This window comes from Balaenoptera physalus (genome assembly GCF_965194825.1).
Source record: "Balaenoptera physalus genome assembly, chromosome: 17".
Taxonomy (NCBI): domain Eukaryota; kingdom Metazoa; phylum Chordata; class Mammalia; order Artiodactyla; family Balaenopteridae; genus Balaenoptera; species Balaenoptera physalus.
The window spans coordinates 17,821,556-17,839,587 of record NC_138895.1 but is presented as its reverse complement, the minus strand read 5'-3'; the positions used below and the strand labels follow the sequence as shown (position 1 = coordinate 17,839,587).

The 18,032-nt window shown below is 42.3% G+C and overlaps 1 protein-coding gene across 2 annotated transcripts in view; it reads right to left on the bottom strand.

Annotated features, from left to right (window-relative positions):
- Window positions 1-18,032, bottom strand: part of KCNB2 (potassium voltage-gated channel subfamily B member 2) — a 404,375-nt gene that overhangs the window by 24,550 nt on the left and 361,793 nt on the right. The window lies entirely within an intron of this gene.

The following is an 18,032-nucleotide window of genomic DNA, read 5'->3' as shown; positions in this document are numbered from 1 at the left end:
GCCTGCACTCAGAGAGCTGCCTCCTTGCAAGATTGCCAGATTTAGGAAATAAAGATACAGGATGCCCAGTTAAGTCTGAATCAAATTTTTGTATGAGACAACAAAGTATTTGTTGTTTATAAGAAATTCACTAGGCATTCTGTATTTGATCTGGCAACCTTACCTCCTTGGAATGTTGATCCAGGGGACAATCCTTGCTCCAGGCTGGCCCCATCGGCTTCTCTTCCTCCTGCAAATCTGAAGTTTGAACTGAGAGACTTGGAGATTAGGAGTTGCTTGGATGGAGTCACATTAGTGGCAGTGTCCCAGAAGAAGGAGCAACAAAGCCCCTCAGTTTCTGCCTTGGAACAGTTCCTTTCGATAAGCTGATTCTCCCCCACCCTGTATTAGCTTCAGTTGGCCAGAGTTTTGATCTGTTACACCCGTAAAACCTTACAACCTTCTTAACTAATCATTTGACAGTTTCACAGAAGATAGTTTTGTTTCTCAAACAGGATTTTCGAATTATGGAAGGGAATGACTACCTATTTTCTATAGGTAGAAACAGAGCAGACACCTTGCAAATCTGTTTTAAATAAATGAATAACCAAAAAAAGGGACTGGAGGAAAGGAGAATAGACCTTGAAGAAACCAAATATTTTCTAATCACCCAAGAAGAATAAGATAGGTTCCTAGTCATTTTCTCTTGCTTCCACATGGTCCAAAGTCAGCCTAAAAGCTTTAACCAGCAATAGACTTTTTTTAACGATAGAAATTCATATTACAAATATCCCATTTTGCGATAACAGACCAACTTTACAACTTCAGCAAAATAATCATTTCCTAGTTTAAGCTCTGTAATTTTACTAATCCTTTCTGGTTTTTTTTTTTCATTATGTTGAGCAGATTGCTTTTTAAAAAATTTTTTTTACCTTATTCTTTGAGAAGCCTGCTTTTGACTGTATATTAACTTTCAGCTTCACCTTCACAGAAGGGTACATTTTCTTAAAGTGCTGTAGTCATTCTATATTACTTTTTTTTTTTTTGCTGAGTATGACTTGGAGCCTCAGTTAATCTAACCAGTGAATAAAGTGATAGTTCCCTGTATAGATATGGGTGGATTCAGGTTTGTGCAATAAATGTTAAGCCACTGAGAAGAATTAATAGTGTAGGTTAACTATTAAAAAGTACATACATACAACTATACTTCAATAAAAAAGAATATGAAACACACACACACACACACACGTCACTGTTCCATGTAATCAAAAGTAAAACATCAGAGGAAAGTCACCAAAAAACTTCATAAAAGTGTAAACTTACAAATGTTGCATTTAATATTTATTTGCAAGTATAATTTGTTAAAATATCATGCCTATATAAATAAATATCTTACATGTGTGAAGACCTAAAACAAAATAAGAAAATGAAAAGAAGCTTCCCTCTCTCTTCTCCTTCTTATTCTCCTTCAATTTTCTAGTTCTTTAAAAAGATAATTCATGAAAACCTGAGGGAGAAAGAACAGATTTTGAACACAGAGTATTTTGAACGGTGGAGTATTTACAGCTCTATCATCCTTGTTTTTCCTACTGGAAAAATGTTTCCTTGCTCTCAGGACAATTCTAATCATAAATCTTCTTTTTGTGAGGGAGGCCTTAAAGGATGGGTAGAAGTTTCCACACAGAAAAGGCGTTAACGGGCACGATAGGCTGACCTCTCAGGATAAGTGAAGCTTCAAAGCCCAGACTATGTGGTTTGCTCAGAAAGTTCCAAGTAATTTTGTTTGACTGGGGTCCTCCATAGGAGTCCCTGGGGGTTTCAGGGCTGCTGCATATAAGGGTATAGGCTGTGCACTGGTCCACTCCAGAGGGCGCCAAGAAAGAGATTAGAATGTGAATGATGCCTCTGTCATTTGTGCAGCAAACAACTTTCACAAGCTTGCGACAACCCTGGTTTCTGGGATCCAAGGAGTCTGGTGTGACTGATGCAGGCAGAGGAACAGAGCTGAGCGGGGGTGGGGCGCTTCTGGGAAGTTAGGCAATGGGCAAATCCTGAAGGGTGCTGGATGCATTAATGGAGAGTTTGGTGGGTTTCCTTATGAAGACCAGTTTTCCTCAGAGTGTGGTCCCTGCACCAGCAGCATCAACATTATGTAGTAACTTGCGAGAAATGCAGATTCTCAGGCCTCATTCCATGTACATGGAATCAGAACCTCTGGAGAGAGGCCCAGCTATCTGTGTTTTCACAGGCCCTCTGGGTGATTCTGATGCTCGCTAAAGCTTGAGGACACTGCTGTCAGGAGAGAAGCCACAGACATTTTAAGCAAGGGAATGACACGTTCAGATCTGCATTTAGAAGAGCACGAACTAGGATGTGTGGGACAGATAGGGGTAGGGGTGCAAATGAAGACAAGAAGAGAAGTTTCCATTGCAAGGACAGTAGGAAAGGGCAAGAAGGGAATAGATTATACAAATATTTACAGTCGGCCCTCCGTATCCACGGGTCCTGCAACCCCGGATAGGGAGGGCCGGCTGTACTACACCATTTTATATAAGGGACTGGAGCACTCATGGATTCTGGTATCCGTGGGTGTCCTGGAACCAATCCCCCGCAGATGCCGAGGGACCGCTCTATAAGCTGGAATTTCAACCTTACTTGCTGTGCAGATGGGAATTCTAGGACTCTGCCATGTTTATGACTAAGTTTATCAGGGAGACTGAGTAGCCTTGACAGATCTCCATTATTATCTTACACAGGTAGAAACTCCGAGTGATCCTTGACTTCAATAAATCATCATTTGTCTTTGAAAATGATATTTCCTCACATTAAAGAATTCCAATAAGAACTTTAGGTTTTGAAATAGAAACAGACAAATTTTTCTCTTAAATACCAGTTTCTTGGCACATGAAAACATTATGAGACACACACTATATTATTTGCCAGAACTATTTTCTTTTATAAAATTTTACCCTAAGTGTACATTCTGAAATCACAGAGGGCAAAAACTAGTTTAAAAACCCATTTATGGGGGCTTTCCTGGTGGCTCAGTGGTTAAGAATCTGCCTGCCAATGCAGGGGACACGGGTTCGAGCCCTGGTCTGGGAAGATCCCACACGCCGCGGAGCAACTAAGCCCGTGTGCCACAACTATTGAGCCTGTGCTCTAGAGCCCGCGAGCCACAACTACTGAGCCCACGTGCCACAACTACTGAAGCCCGCACGCCTAGAGCCCGTGCTCCGCAACAAGAGATGCCACCGCAGTGAGAAGCCCTCACACCACAATGAAGAGTAGCCCCCGCTCGCCGCAACTAGAGAAAGCCCACGTGCAGCAACAAAGACCCAATGCAGCCAAAAATAAAATAAATAAATTTATAAAAAACCATTCACTTGGGCTTCCCTGGTGGCGCAGCGGTTGAGAATCTGCCTGCCAATGCAGGGGACACGGGTTCGAGCCCTGGTCTGGGAAGATCCCACATGCCGCGGAGCAACTAAGCTTGTGAGCCGCAACTGCTGAGCCTGCGCATCTGGGGCCTGTGCTCCACAACAAGAGAGGCTGCAACAGTGAGAGGCCTGCGCGTCGCGATGAAGCGTGGCCCCTGCTTGCCACAACTGGAGAAAGCCCTCGCACAGAAACGAAGACTCAACACAGCCAAAAATAAATAAATAAATAAATAAAACAAAAAACAAACCCATTCACTTTATTAAAAAAAAAAAAAAAGAAGCATGCTCATTTGTTGAATTATTTCTCACCCACTCCAGCTTCCACTTTCTGCAAGGAAGCCTTCTACATTTACAGAATTCAAGTGCCATTAAAAACTGGTTGTGCTCCCTGGACACCTACTCGGCCTCACCAGCTCATCAATCACCATTAACAGGGAATTGCAAGGATTTATTTCCACCGTTAGCCCCACATCTAAAGACTGTCGCAGCAGCTTCAAAGAAAGAAAACAACAAAAACTGTAATACAATCATTATTTTTCCTTTTAGTGAATCTCTGCAGCAAACCTCTTCTAGAAAGTCGTTTTGGGGTCAACATCATTAAGACGACATTATGGAATGCCAGAAAACAGAAGACTTACGAGGGTCATGCTGAAATGAAGCAGCTCTGCCAAGGGGAAGAAGGTTAGATGGGAGCCAAATCCAGCCGTGACCGCAGAGAACTTGCAGGGTTCACCTGATACCTGCTCCTGGGGGCAGGCTGCTGTGCTGTCCCCGGGCCAGTGGGCAGCAGCTCCCGATGCTTCTGCTGCGTGGGTGACAGGTGTTCTTCACGGCCTGAAGCCAAGCATCACAAACAAGGGCCTTGAATGGATTTCTGTTTGGCTTGTTTCGACAGCAACCATTGGAGACCCATGATTTAAATGGGCTCAAGCAAGTCTGTTCTTATTAGGGATTAAGGAGGTGTTTAATTGGGCAGAGAGGTCCTGCTGTTTATAGCTGTCGGATGTGGACACTTTCTACAATCACATAGACTCATTCTGTTATCTGGATCGAGTCCTTCCTGGGTTCTATCATGAAGGCTACTTAAGAGCTTATCAATCAAAATGCGGTCCTCGAATCAGCAGCGTCACCTTGGAGATCATTGGAAATGCAGAATCTCAGGCTCCATCCAAAAGGCCCACTGCATCAGAACTTATTTTCACAAGATTCCCAAGTGATTCATATGCACATTTAAGTTTGAGAAGCTCTGACCTCAGACACAAATCCAAACAATTAAATAAAAAAAAAAAATCAGCTTAGGAGGCTCTTCTGTAGATTTTTAACCAGTGGATCTCAGTTTTGGAAGCAGGGATGTGTTGTTAGGCTTTGTGGGGATTTTCAGCACTGTTCAGAGATTCTAGGGTCGTGGATGTAGTTAGCTAGAAAAAAGCTTCACAGATGGTGGGGAAATGGTCTCTACTCATGCCCAGACCTCCTCACCCAGACCTCCTTGACCAGACTCGCTCTCCCAGTCATTACTTTAAACACTTTCGCATTCTTGGCAGTAGAAAGAATGCTGGGTGAAGAGTCAGATCACTTGACCTTCCTCCCGGGTCTGCATTACAAAATTAACTGCATGACCTGAGTCAAGACATGGAGCCTCAATTTCTCCAAGTATAGACTGGGGCTAATCATGACAAGTTCATTTACATTACTAGGTTGTAGTGATGAGGAAATTACATAATGCACGTGAAAGTGTTTTGGAAGTTATAAAGTTCTATAGAAATGCCAATATTGTTATGATCTAAGTGCATTTAAAAAAACATGGACTGTAGAGTTTGGGGCAGAATTATTAACTAGTATATAATGTTAGAGGTAGAAGAACTTTATTCTTACCATTTCTTGTTTGAAGTTAGCACATTCTTTCCTATGAAATTGCCATTTAGCCCATGTCTGTAGATGTTGCTGACTGGTGAGTTTGATAGAGATAAATATCTAGTCCTTTGGAAAAGTCAGCATACTGCGTTGATAGTGTCCCCTGAAAGTTCATGTATACCCAGAACCTCAGAATATGAGCTTATTTGGAAATTGTCTTTGCAAATGTAACTAATTAAGATGGGGTCATATTCAACTAGGGTGGACCCTCAATCCAATAGCTGGTGTCCTTAGAAGAAATCCAGAGAGACACACACAGAGGGAAGATGGCCATGTGACAACAGAGGCGGAGATTGAGTGGTGCGGCTATAAGGCAATGAATTCTTGATAGCAGCCATCAAGAGCTAGGGAGAGGCAAGGAAGGATTCCTCTTTAAAGCCTTCAGACACCTTGATTTGAGACTTCCAGCCTCCAGAACTATGAGAGAATAAACTTCTATTGTTTTTGGTCACCCAGTTTCTGGTAGTTTGTTACAGAAGCCCTAGGAAATTAATACAATTTAGTTGTATTATTCAATGAAAGGGTCCAGTCTTTAACGAGAGGCAGAGTTGAGAAAACTCAAGGAGCCATAACATAGATTCCCTTCAAAAGTGAATTTAATGGTATTTGCAAAGGAGAGGGAACGTCATAGGGGTTTGGAACCCTCGTCAGCAGGAAAAACCGTTCTTAACTGGGAGGAACTAAGTTGTATTTACTGTTGGAAGTAAATAGCTACAATTTCTGAAGTAGATAATTAACACCTGTATTCTAAATAGCAGCCCAGTACTAGTTAGAACGCGTGGGTCCAGAAGCTGTAAAGGTCACTCGCCCCAGAGGGATGTAGGAAAAAGATAAATAAGGACACACTATAGGATACCATATTAAAACGGTCAAGTTAGCAACAAGAAATTTCTCTGATGTGAGGAAATTTTAAAAACCCAATTTTATTTTATTTTTTTAAAAAATTATTTATTTATTTTTGGCTGTGTTGGGTTTTCGTTTCTGTGCGAGGGCTTTCTCTAGTGGCGAGTGGGGGCCACTCTTTTTTTTTTTTTTTCCTAAACATCTTTATTTAAGTATAATTGCTTTACAATGGTGTGTTAGTTTCTGCTTTATAACAAAGTGAATCAGTTATACATATACATATGTTCCCATATCTCTTCCCTCTTGCATCTCCCTCCCTCCCACCCTCCCCATCCCACCCCTCTAGGTGGTCACAAAGCACCGAGCTGATCTCCCTGTGCTATGCGGCTGCTTCGAGTGGGGGCCACTCTTCATCATGGTGCGCGGGCTTCTCACTGTCGCGGCCTCTCTTGTTGCGGAGCACAGGCTCCAGATGCGCAGGCTCAGTAGTTGTGGCTCACGGGCCTAGTTGCTCCGCGGCGTGTGGGATCTTCCCAGACCAGGGCTCGAACCCGTGTCCCCAGCATTGGCAGGCAGATTCTCAACCACTGCGCCACCAGGGAAGCCCCTCAAGTGGTTTATTTTATGATATTTCTTAGCAAATATATTTAGCAAATCTTTGTTATAAGGTTTATAAGGTTATAAATCTTTGTTATAAGGAAATGCCATAGACTGAATTATGCCTGGTCATTACTGCCAGTTTAAGACATTTTTTATTAACCTCTTAATTAAATAATTTGAGATTTAATAGCAGTTAACATTATTGATAGCCCACTGATTGATATCGGTTTCTAAATATCACGTGGGTTTTTCAATTATGTGATTTGTCTCAAAGTAAAAGACCCAATTTTTGATTAGGTAAATGTTTATTTATCACATGAGAGTTATATACGACTTACATAGTTAATTTTAAAATAACTGATTCCATCCTTGTAAACTACAACCTTAGCTTCTAGGTCACGTTTTGGACTCAAATCCCAGTTATGTCACTCAGCTATGAGGCGTCTACTCTTCAGGTAATAGAGCTGATAAGGTCAGGATTAGAGCTTAAATATATTTAGCACCTAGTAGGTACTTATTTAATGGTGGCTAATATTATTACATATGTTCCACAAATAGTTTTCACAGATGAAGACTTAGGTCTATAGTGATTCCTGGCTAGTAAGGCAAAATTCAACCACCAAGATATTTTGTCTACATATAAAAATACACTGACTATATTACGATAAATGTTCAGATAAGTTTCATATAAAGCCTAAACATTCTCATGATTGAATTTCTTACGTTTTAGGTAGAAGTTTGTCAGTTGTTGACTTACACATGGTCACCCTGTCACAGCCTTGCCTTATAAGGCCATGCCTTATTTCTTGTAGCCTGTAACACATACCCCAGATGGAAAGAGAGGTGGAAGGTCAGGTCCGAAGGCTACCACACATCCCTTTCCTTCTAATGGCAGGAAGGAGTGTCTGTTCAGAAGTCTGTGTTCTGTGTGGTATACAACTGTTTTGAATCAGGCCTAGTTTAAAAGCTACATCTTCTAAAAAAAAATCTTTCTTCATCTCCATAGTGAAAATCACTTCTTCGGTTTTCAAAATGGGGTTTCTGGAGCCTTGGGGTTCTTTGGATACGCCTTAGGTGGCCCCTCCTGAAAGAAGACCACTTAGTGGACAGGGCTAGGGGAACGCCAGCTGGACAACAAATCAGGTGGAGCTGTTCTCCCATGTAGTGCTGAAGACGCATAAATATGCGAAGAGGTGAACATTTTCCATAGAAGTACCTTAATTCTATGGTGAAACATATGCATACATACAGATACATGCATTTCTATACATAAACAGCTGTATCTCTCCTTTGGAGACGATGATAAGTATTGCTAGCTGTGTTTGAGGATATGGGTGACCGAAAGCCCTTTCCACACTATTTACTTACAAATAAAAGGCTATTTTATTTGTGGCCACAGCTGTTGTTTGCAGAGTTGATCATTGAGCACAGCTTTGTCTTTTAGGCTTCTAGGTCTGCTAATTGTCAGGCCAGGTTTGTATATGCCAAGAAACTAATATTGGACCTCTCAAAACAGGCAGAGCATGACTAAACACATTATACTAAGATAGCACATCCAACTGCAATCTAATGAGCTCTGGCTGTCATCGGCCAGCTGTACTACATTAAATGGCCTCTAGGAGGCTGAAAGGTTTGGGCAGCAGGAGAGGTGGAATCATCAGTTTTCTCATAATATCAGAGTACTATTTTATGGTTTTGGATCATTTAGATAATACAATAAAATATACAAAATTCATTTTGCCACATTATTTACACATTGGTTTAGAAATCCTTAAAAAGCATTTTCAGAACTTCCCTGGTGGTGCAGTGGTTAAGAATCTGCCTGCCAATGCAGGGGACACGGGTTCAATCCCTGGTCCAGGAAGATCCCACATGCCGCGGAGCAACTAAGCCCATGTGCCACAACTACTGAGCCTGTGCTCTAGAGCCCGCGAGCCACAACTACTGAGCCTGCATGCCACAACTACTGAAGCCGGCATGCCTAGAGCCCATGCTCTGCAACAAGAGAAGCCACCGCAATGAGAAGACCACGCACCGCAACGAAGAGCCCCCGTTCGACCAACTAGAGAAAGCCTGCGTGCAGCAACGAAGACCCAATGCAACCAAAAATAAAAAATATTAAAAAAAAAAAGCATTTTCTAGGATTTTGTCCAGGTCTGTGTAGTCAACCCAAAGAATGCCCACTGAATATGTGTGTCATTCTCATCAAATTTTTATTTACACAAATACAAATCCAACAAATGCCATCTGTGGCCCTTAGAGTTTCTAAGTCTTATTTCCTAAGGCATTAAGCTGAAGAAAACAAATTCTAAGCTTTTTGTATAAATAAAAGAGTTAACATAGTGATCATAATAAGAAAAACTCCATGGTGTCATTCCCACAGCCGCATCCTCTCATTGCATAAATAGTGTTTGCTTCTGAAAGTCTAAGCAGAAAAAAAGCACAGGCAGATGATGACCTAGCACTGTTGCAAGAGGCACAACTTTTATGCTGCTTGGTCTTTTTGCTTTAAAGTTTTCATCCTAATGATATGGTTGGGAGATTGTCAGGTACCACATATTTGGCAGATACACAAAGAACATCAAAATTCACAGTAGAAATAGGCTGAAAGGAACTAATTTGCTCTCTGCAAAATCATGACCAGGTAGGTTGAAAATGAGTGTAATTGCTCAATTGCATAGTGGCACCCAGGCCAGCCTGGGAGACGTTGTGGGCAAGTTATATTTATCCTGGTTACTCTTCAGCCTGCTTCCCCTTCTCCCCTCTGCACCTTTCATGTTGGTGCCTCCCCCTCCCTTTCCTAGCAAGGCCAAGTTCTCAGCCTCTTTGGGGCTGTTCAGGGCTCTCCAACATAGCACACGCTACTGCTGCCCGTTCCTTGCCCTGTCGTTTTCATTCTCCATGGAAACATCTGTCTACCTGTCTTTAGCTCTGACTCCTGTTCTACCAACCTGAAACCACCATGAGAGTCGGATTATATCCTGACCCAAATGAATATATCAGCAGAATCTCAGGCAATGGAGATATTTTTGATTTGTGGAAACTTTTAAATTATACCACAAAACATTCACCTATTATGCCTAATTATAAGGCTGATATTACTGGAGGAATATGTTTTGGTACAAGGAACCATCATTCTTTTAAAAATTTACTGCTTAAATAAACGGTATATAATATCTTTTTTCTCGCCTAATCTCAACCCCATTGGCAGAATAAAAAGTCTTTTTTAAGATAATTAATTAATTAACTTTTGGCTGCACTGGGTCTTCGTTGCTGCGCGTGGGCTTTCTCTAGTTGCAGCGAGCAGGGGCTACTCTTCGTTGCGGTGCGCGGGCTTCTCACTGCAGTGGCTTCTCTTGTTGCGGAGCACGGGCTCTAGGCACGCGGGCTTCTGTAGCTGTGGTACATGGGCTTAGTTGCTCCGCAGCATGTGGGATCTTCCCGGACCAGGACTCCAACCCATGTCCCCTGCATTGGCAGGTGGATTCTTAACCACTGTGCCACCAGGGAAGTCCCCAGAATAAAAATTATGCTTGAACTAAACCCTAAATATGTGGCATATCATTGCCAGTTAAGGACATTTTAAATAGATTTGATTTCTTGACTAGGTCTCAGGCCTTTAACTTTGGAATTTAGTCTTTGTTTTCAATAAAATGACCATATGCTCATCTGAGGACAGTATAAATAAATTCCCTCTAATTTATACTGTCTGTTTTTTGGCTTTCTTTTTTATTGTGAACATTATAATAAGGGTGATATTTCACATATTGATGACTTTTAGCCAACTGATTGTAGCGTACACTCCCTCTCATTCCACTGAAAGTATATTTGGTGCTAAATTCAACCCTTTGATTCTTGGTTTCTCTTAGCTGCAGATGGGTGTATTTCATTTTGATGTATTCACTCTCTAAACAGCTAAATCATTCCTCAACTTTAGTACTCATCGAAAAATTCTCACCAGAAAATGTTTTCCCTCTTAACTTAATGATTTACTTTTCTTTATGTCTAGAAACTTCCTTTATAACCAACAGTCTTTTATATTAAACTAACCTACAAAAGCACACGGGAGTAAAGACGATTTCGAATTAACCCTTAATATTAAACAAATTAGTATAATTTCTTTGTATAGGGTTTCAGGGGGTTCACAAAATCTCATGGATGCTCTCCAAGGATCTCCTGATTCAGAAATCATTTCATGAGACCAGTTTCCAACCTCCTAGGCGATATTTCCACCTACATATCCATCGGTCCCTTTAGCCTTACAGATAGTTGGAAAAGGAAACTCAGATGTCACCCTCTGTCCCACCTTCCTGCAGCAAATCCCTCTTGATTTTTCTGTTTCTGTTAGTGCTGCCTTTATTTCATTTTTCTAACCTGGAATTAAAGTACCCCCCCCCCCCAGCTCTAATATTCTGTGTATAGATCTATGTTTATGTATAACTCTTCTCCCCAAAGCTCTACATCCAAGTCCCTAAATTCTATTCATTCAGCCTTTAAGATCTTTTTTTCCCCATCCATCTCTTCTCCCCCCCAACCCTCTGTTAATTCAACCCTTCAACTTTTTATTCCTAAACAACTGCATTAACCTTCTAATTGTTTCAATTACCTCCTGTCTTGCCCATTTTTTTTCTGGGGGTGAAATAGATGTGGGGGAAGAGGGAGTTCAAGGAGTGATGGATGCTTTTGTTGCCATTATCTGTTTCACTCTTCAAGTGGCTTCCCCCTACTGTCTCAGAGATTTGTCATTTGTCTCATCTCTCCTTCTGGATTACAACTCTTCAAGGGTCAGGACAGATCTGATTGAGATCTGTTTTCTTTAGAGCTCCAAACACAATGCTTACACTTCGGTGCTTAATAAATAAAATTTAATTGGTAGTATTCATGAATTTATTTTAATATTCAGTGTTACATCTCAATAGTTGGCTATATTCTTAATGCCAGTGTGCATGTCTCTCATGAACTTGTTTTAAATTTTCTCATCCAACCCCATAGATGAAGCTATCCTGTTTGGATCACTGGATGCCTTAATCACTTTTGTATCATTCAAATGCACTTTCAGGAAGGCACATTCTCTTACTTTGACTCCACATTCCACATCAAAACTAAAACCAAACAAAAGGGTTGTTGTAACCCAACCCTATTGCATCCCAACAACCCAACTAAGAACGATTTCTTCTAAAGCCATCAAGACTTTTCAGTTATACATGGTTATGGCTAGGAAGTTTAGAAAGTTTAATCAGAATCCAAAGTGTTTTAACTAATGAAACCAAAGCCAAAGGGTGATATTGCCATCTCCCTACAAAGTTTTCTCCTCTCCTAAATGTCATTTTCTATCATCCATTTTTCCCCATTTCTCCTTTCTGAACTCTTTCTCCTAGAAAAAGCTTAGAAAAGTCCAATTTTCAATGTACAATTCCAACCTCAACCAACTGACATGGTATGGGAGAGAATTCAAATGATTACACATTCATGACATTTTTGATAGGAGAATGTCATCTCTGGGGAATCAAAGTAACATCGAAGTGACCCCGAAGAGACAAGAATATCTGATCTGATTCCTGGGAGCTGCAGACTGGATGGAAAGCACCTGTCTAGATGCCTCAAGGCATCTTGGCTCCTGGCTTCTGAGAAGGGAATGCTTTGTGGGAGAAGCCTCTCTCTCACCTCTCCTTGGAATGCAAGTGTTCAGTTAAGGTCTTTTGACTTGAAATGAGAGTAATGAAGGGCCCCAGGGACTTTGCACCCAGCCTGGTGTTTGCCCCAGAGCTGATTGATGCAAGATCTTAAGATATATCAATAGCTTGGTATTCCTATAAGGGAGAGTGGAGATCCTGTGCTTGAGTTGTTATATAAATAGTGGAGGGGGGCTTCCCTGGTGGTGCAGTGGTTGAGAATCTGCCTGCTAATGCAGGGGACACGGGTTCGAACCCTGGTCTGGGAAGATCCCACATACCGCGGAGCAACTAGGCCCGTGAGCCACAATTACTGAGCCTGCACGTCTGGAGCCTGTGCTCCGCAACAAGAGAGGCCGCGATAGTGAGAGGCCCGCGCACCGCGATGAAGAGTGGCCCCCACTTGCCGCAACTATAGAAAGCCCTCGCACAGAAACGAAGACCCAACACAGCCATATTTAAATAAATAAATAAATAAAAATTTTTTAAAAAGTGGGAGATGGAAAAACAGAGCTAACTATTCTAGAGCAGAAGTTACAACCTAAGTGTTTTTTAAAAAAAAATAGTTGGAGACATCTGATTTTTTTCCTTTAAAAAATATAATATCTTGTCCATATCCAATCTATTTCAAATAATGGTGAGAATCAGTCATTCTTAAAGTAAATGATAGAAATCTGTGAAGTGAGGCTCATTCTCACCAGTAGGTGTCTCTATTCCATCATGCTCTCTCCCAAACTCACCTAGCTTTCTTCTGGAAATACAGATGTTACATAAAAAGTATCTTTGCTTTAGAAATCGTATACTTTAAAGAGAAGAAGTACCACAGTTTGGTACTTAAATTAGCTTTGTTGCTAAGCTTTATCTCACTTGAATCAGTGGTGCATTTCTGAGCAAAAGAGCAATAACTAAGTTTCTAGGTATGTGAGGCTGCTCAAAAGGTCAGACGCTTTCTCCTAAACATTTATTCCCTTGCCTATAAAATAAAACCTGGGGTTGAGCATCCTCTGGAGTTATCTCAGGTGTTAGTTATTGAGAGATGGGCAACATGACACTTAAATATGTAGCCTCTGGCTCCAGACTATCTGGGTCCAACTCCTGGCTGTGCTTCTTATTACTGGATTGATCTTCCTTGAGCTACTTATTCATTTTGTGCTTCAGTTTCCTCACATATAAAAAGGGGATAATGATAATATTAGTACCACATGACAAAGTTGTTATAAAGAATAAATACCATATCTAAAGTGGTTAGAACACTGCATGGCATGTGATAGGTTGTATAAATATCTTTTACATATACAGGATATATGTATCTTTTATAGATACAGGATATGAAAAATAAAAAATAAACATATACCGGATATGAAAAGTAAAAAATAAAAATAAATTTATATGAAAAATAAAAGCTAGTTCCACTTTGAACTGAGTTAATAAGTAAGGTCACTGTAGGGCATGTGTCCACCTTCTTTGTGACTTGTCTCTCAAAGCCTATGGATGTTGGAGTGATGAAACTGTAAATATTGTGCAGGTTTTCCCTGAACTTAGTTGTTTTGATCACCTCATGTATTTTCATACAAGAGGAGAGCCACAAACCTTCTCCCATCCACCACAACCCACGACGATCCTTTCCATGTGAAGTTGGGTTTCATGCCTTGAGTTGTTACAAACACAACATGAAAAGTGGGGAAAGTAAAATAAACTAAGGGACTAAATCAATGGGAAAAGGACCCACCATGAAGATGCACAAAAATTTTGATGAACTAGCCCACCAACTATCCTGATTTTTCCAGGCAAGCTTTGATGGGGACATAAATTAAATGGAGGGAGATGTTTAAAAGTGACAACTGAGCATTTATATGCATCAGCTCATATCAGTGTCTCAAACATATTTGAAAGTAGGTACAATTATCATCCTTAGTTTACAGAAGGGAAAAGGAAAGACCAAGTGGTTAAGGGCCAAGCACAGGGCTAAATAGTTGACATATGTTAATTCGTGTCGTCCTCCCTACTACACTGCCAGCTGATTCTGTTGTCCTTATTATACGAAGTGGGAAATGGAGGCACAGAGAGATTAAGTGAATCGCCCATAGCTGGCAAGTGGCAGAAGCAGGATTTGAATCGAGCCAGTCTGGCTCCGGAGACTGTCCTGGTAAAGAAGGCATTAGTGCAGTGGTTTGCAAACTTGAGATTGTACAGTAAGAATCACCTGCTGCAAGTCACGCCATTGAGATGATGCTGAAAATTGGAGATGACGAAAACCCTGGCTAAGAAGCAGTGCTGGCTAATGAGAAGGGATCTGGCTCTGGTTCGATCAGTGATGCTTATCTAAAAACTAATCATTTGGTGCCTTAGTTCCCTTGGCTGTTAAATGCTATTTCCAGGTGAAAGGCTTTGAATGGTGTGTGCCTGTGTATGACTGTGTGTGTGTGTCTGTGAGTGTGTGCTGGTGTGTGTGTACATGTGTTTGGAGGAAATAAAGCTTGTTTGGTTTGAGGCTAAAGGTCCTAACACAGATCCCGTACAATGTCCACACAAGGATAAGCACATCCCGAATCTGTGCGTTCTCTTTGCTAGTGTTGCTGGGAAGGCAAGGCCGGTCTTGAATTCACAGAGGTCATGGAGAAGACCCTGAAGTGGAGCCTAAAGATGTAGGCTCTTGTCAGAGTGTCTGCTCAACAGAGACCTCATAATGCTCTAAATGGGAAAACGAATTCTCCATGTGAATACGCATGCACTGCAGAAAATTGCTACTGATGCTATAGAGATTTTAATTCCTTTTCAAAAAAGGCTTGAGAACAGAATAAACACATTATGCTTGGATGGTGTGTTCAAGAAGGCTCCTCTATAGGAAAAGACTTTAGAATGATTCTTTTCCCTTTCCTTTGCCAGTGGCTGTCAATGCACAATAAAAAGCTAGAATGGGGCGTCCACATCCAGGCCCTGAAGGTCTTTTTGTAACACACTGAACCAGAGCACTGAGGCAAAATCAAATTTCTATAGCCAGAAAACATTTTTAACTTTCTCTTATGCCCCTGCCCTGTGCTGTTTTTTTTTTTCTTTTTCAAAAAACTGTTTGCATAGTAAATAGTGACCCATATCTAGCAACTTCTCTCAATCTGCCGTAATCTTGCTTTTGTCTCGGCCCTTCTCCTGAAACTGCTGTCTCAGGGGTCACTGATCCTACTTGTCTCCGAATTCCATGTCACTTTACAGCCCTTACCTTTCTTGACCCACTGGTAGGATTTTAGTCTACTGATCCTCTTCCTCTTCTGGATACCTCTTCCCTCGGCTTCCATGACGTTCTGGCACTCTCTGCATTTTCCTTTTACCCCCCTGGTTGCTTCCCAATCTCCACTGTGTATGTCCTTTACATATCCTTTCAATGCTGATGTTCTTTTATACACGCCTCTTTCTCTTCGTCATTTCTTCAAGTGGTTCCCGATACCATCTATACGCTGGTGGTGCTCAAACCTACAGTTCCAGGGTGGGTGATCCTGCCACACTACCACCACCAGTAAGGATTTATTGAGGCTAAGTGCTACCACCCACCACTAAAGACTTATTGAGGCTAAGCATTATCTCATTTCTTTCTCTGTCCTATGAAGTAGGTAATATCATTATCCCAGTTTATGATGAAGAAATAGGTTTAGTAATGTAATGTCCAAGCTCACACAGCTCATAAGTGACTCGAACCAAGGTCGCCTCTGACTCAAAAGCCCAGGTTGCTATGAAATATGCCAACATGGGAACGACGATCAACCAGAGCAGCCGCAAAGACTGTGGAAATTTCTGTGCTTAGTTCCAGATCTGCTGACCCAACGAACAACTGAGTACTTTCCCTGGCTTGTCCCATGGGTACTTTTTTACCAACATACCTCAAACCGAATTCACCATCTCTCCTCTGTCGCCTAAATATTCCTCTTCTGCGCTCTCTGCAGAGTGAAAGGCCCCACTGTCCCACAGTGATGCCAGCATCCCGGACACCTCCCCTCTTCTTCCCTCTTCACCGATCAGACCCGTAGCCTGACAAATCAACCTCTGAAATATTTCTCACACCTATTCGTCACTCTCCATCCCTTCCGCTGCTCCCCGAGTGCGGGCCACCATCATCTGGCCCAGATGAAGGCCTCAGACTTGGAACTGTCTTTTCTCCCCATGCCCTGCTCCTCCTGAGTGTGTTGGCCACCCGGGAACCAATCAGCTTTCCAAAATGCAAAGCCCATCTCCCATCACCCTCACCATAAAGCTCAATTCCTGATGTGGATCACAAGGCAGTGGGTGATCTTGTCCCCGGTTAACTCAACAGGCTCTCCGTCACCTCCTGCCCCTTTTGTCTCCTCGACCACTTGCCTCCCCCTCCTAGGCTCGAGAACTCCTCTCACTGCCTCTCACGTGCCACGTTCTCTCTTGTTTATGAGTCTAAGCACATGCTGAGCCCTTTGCCCGGTATGTTCTTCTACTACTTCTCTACTGATTAACTCTTTTTTAAAAAATAAATTTATTTATTTTTATTTTAGGCTGTGTTGGGTCTTCGTTGTGGTGTGCGGGCTTCTCTTTGCAGTGGCTTCTCTTGTTGCCGAGCATGGGCTCTAGGCACGTGGGCTTCAGTAGCTGTGGCACTCGGGTTCAGTAGTTGTGGCTCGCGGGCTCTAGAGCGCAGGCTCAGTAGTTGCAGCGCCCGGGCTTAGTTGCTCCACGGCATGTGGGATCTTCCCGGACCAGGGCTCGAACCCGTGTCCCCTGCATTGGCAGGCGGATTCCTAACCACTGCGCCACCAGGGAAGCCCTCTACAGATGAACTCTTGGCCTCAGTTGGTTCCCAGCTTAGATCACGTGTCCTCTGGGACCACGTGTCCCCTGGGACCAGGTTGGGTGCTGCTGCCTGTGCCCACAGCCCTCTGTGCCTTTCCTATCAGGATACTTACTGCACTGAGCTGCATGGGCTCATTTGCTGTTTTGCTCATCAGTCCCTAAACTTCGCAAGGACAGTGGCCACATTCATGCCCATCTTTCTAATCCTTCTATCCCCACTTCCTGATATACAGCCCAGGCTAAATAAATATTGGTTGACTAATGTCTGACTTAACCTGGAGTTTCAACCTTCCTGAAACTGTCTGAGAAATGGTCAGGAAGAAACGTAGCAAACTGGTGTTCTGCTGATATTGTCACATGTGTCAAGCCCAAGTTTGGATCAGCCCCTGGCTCAAGGATATTTTTGCTGCGTGGGTCCCCTGAGTCAGAGAGTTTTTACAAGCCAGGCCCTACTCTCTCTATAGGAGGGGATCATCCTCTGGAGGGTATGCCTTGCAAAGGTTATTAATCTCCTAAGAAAGCAGAGGGATGTCTGGATACTGTGATTCAGCCCCTCCACTTCTATTGTTCTGCGGCTTTTGCCTTTGCGTAAATCTCATCCTCCATGACCCGGGCCACTGCAGCCCCTCCCTGCTCTTCCGGCCTCCCTACTCCCCCTTTCCCATCCTGCCACCTCAGGAAGCCTCCTGAAACACTATCTTAATTGTTTTGACATTTTTGTTGGCTTCTCATTGCCTACAAGATAATGTTGAAACACCTTAGCAAAGCTGTTTAT